General features: G+C 32.3%; 1 protein-coding gene across 1 annotated transcript in view; it reads right to left on the bottom strand.

Moving 5' to 3' along the window:
- RDX (radixin) overlaps positions 1-2,294 on the bottom strand; it is a 58,151-nt gene that overhangs the window by 48,654 nt on the left and 7,203 nt on the right. The gene's annotated exons all lie outside the window — the stretch shown is intronic.

Below are 2,294 nucleotides of genomic sequence, written 5' to 3'. Positions count from 1 at the left end.
TGATCTATTATCTTTTTAATATGCTTTTAACATAATGCAAATAAAATTAAAAATTAAAACATTTTAAAATGTGAGTTTAAAGTAACAGCTCTGATAATTTTCAATGTTTTCTACTATCATTTCACATTCTCTAAACATAGTTACAACTGTGATTTAAAATGGTATGCATCTCAAATAATACAATAAAAGCATACTGATTACCAGCATATTGATCACATAGCAAGGAAACAAAATTGCTAAGGGCCCAAATGCTGTCTAGGTCAGGTTTACCCCTAAGCCCAGCCTAGTAGAGAGAGGGATAGTAAAAGTGAGGACAGATGGATTCAGAGTCTAAAGAGATGAACTCGAGAACACTTTTCAACCTTTTTTCTGTAGCCAAAGACAAAAGAAAATTCTGATTAATGTAAGCTGTAAAAAGATAAATTTTTAAAGAAAATTATGTTCTCCTCTTGAAAGTTTAAAAATCTGAGAGAAAAATATGAGTAGCTTATTCACTTCAGGTATGTAGAGTAGCCAGCCATAGTCTGCACACTAGCATTCTGCATGTTTCTCACCAGCAAGTTAGTGGCCTACACTGAAATTGTCCTTGAAACCAATGTTAAATTTTACCTTCCCCACCAAGGCAACAAAACTGAATCCTCCAGGAAAAACATCATGCTGTCTTAGAGTAAATGTTCTCATAAGCACCTAACAAAATTGATTTTCCCTCTATAAATCTACCAAAGATCAAATGTTCTTAATTATTACTTGTTGTCCAGAAAAAAAACAATTGTCATTCCAATTTGAAAATCTACAGTATATCAGATAATTAAAGATCAGTTCATATTGGTAATACCTCTGCCAAGAAACTTTATTCATTATTCTAGCTTCAACTCTATATATAACTAGTTTTGTGTTTTAACCCATTTTCCGTTTGCCCAGAGAATACTCGCCAGCAGCGCTTGCAGCTGCATTTACCCCTAGATAACTCACGATTACAGTCCTAACCTTACTCCCAAAGTTTGCCATGAAATATCTCGCTTTTATTATTTTCGCATGGCTCTAGTGTATCAAAAGTCTTTGGAAACAAATGACATCAATCTATTTATGAGATTCTGTTTTTAGTAGTGGTATTTCCATTTACAAAATATAGTAACTCTCAATTACCGAAAACGTCAAATCCTAAAAAAAGTAGCATTCCTACGTGTGATGTTAACGTTGTTCTCAAATAGTTGTTAGCCAAAGATTCATTTGATGATTCCGATTTATGTATACATTTCCGTTACATTAGGATTAAAGACGAGTTCTGTTTAGCAATAACTCTAAAAACAGGTTTTATATTTGATTTTCACACTGAAAAAAACCAGTCAATTTGCTGCAGCCTCAAAAACCACGTTTATGTAAAATTAAATTAACACTGGTAGTGAACTGTTTTATTTTCCTAAATAAGAAATGGGTTAAAACTGTAGTGTCAATTGCTTTTTAAGGTGCTATGATTAATAAACCAGAAATTCTCCAAATTAAAAAGCAATGAAGTAAAGGTCATTTCCCTAAATTTCATTCAATTGACCTCTCTACAGAGGGTACTTCCTCCTGAGATTTTTTTATCTAATCCACTATGCTATGAAATTCAGTTGGAAGTAATAAACTCCTTATTTCTTACTCTTACCATTTTAACTTTTAGCTAGGAAATGATAGATATTCGCTTCCTACAGTCACCTACTTTCATGAATCTAAATGTACAGTCCTATCTTCTAATTATTATTTCCTCCTTTTGTCCCACTACCATTATCTTAGTTCAGATTGTCATCTCGGGTCTTAAACAGCTTCTAAACTGACCTGCTCTTAACGTCATTTATATAAGTTAGTACTCCCAAATCTGTACATATCTCAGAATTTGCAAGGCTAATTTGGCTTGCTTAACATCTAAAGATTATCTCAAACATAACATAGCCAAAAAACACTTAAATCCCTATCCCATAGATGAATCTGCTCTTCTACAAGTCTTGGTGACATATTTATAGAAAGTTATTCACAGTATTCTCACAATTTTTTTATATCTCTATTATATCTGCAGATATAATCTTTTCGTCCCTAATACTGTTAATTTTTGTCTTTCCTTTTAATTTTGCCAGAAGTTTGCTTAGTTGATTAGTCTAAAAGCCAGCTTTCACTTTTGATCTTCGGTTTCTTTTGTTTTTCTCTTATGTTAGTTTCAGTCCTTTTTCTTGTCATTTTTCTTCTCACTAGTTGGCTTTACTTTGTGACTCATTTTCTAATCCCTAAAATGTAAAGTTTACCTAAGTAATTTCCAA

Source organism: Pteropus vampyrus, unplaced genomic scaffold (genome assembly GCF_000151845.1).
Source record: "Pteropus vampyrus isolate Shadow unplaced genomic scaffold, Pvam_2.0 Scaffold110, whole genome shotgun sequence".
Classification (NCBI taxonomy): Eukaryota; Metazoa; Chordata; class Mammalia; order Chiroptera; family Pteropodidae; genus Pteropus; species Pteropus vampyrus.
Note: the sequence above shows the minus strand (reverse complement) of the source record. Positions and strands in the feature narration are given on the sequence as shown.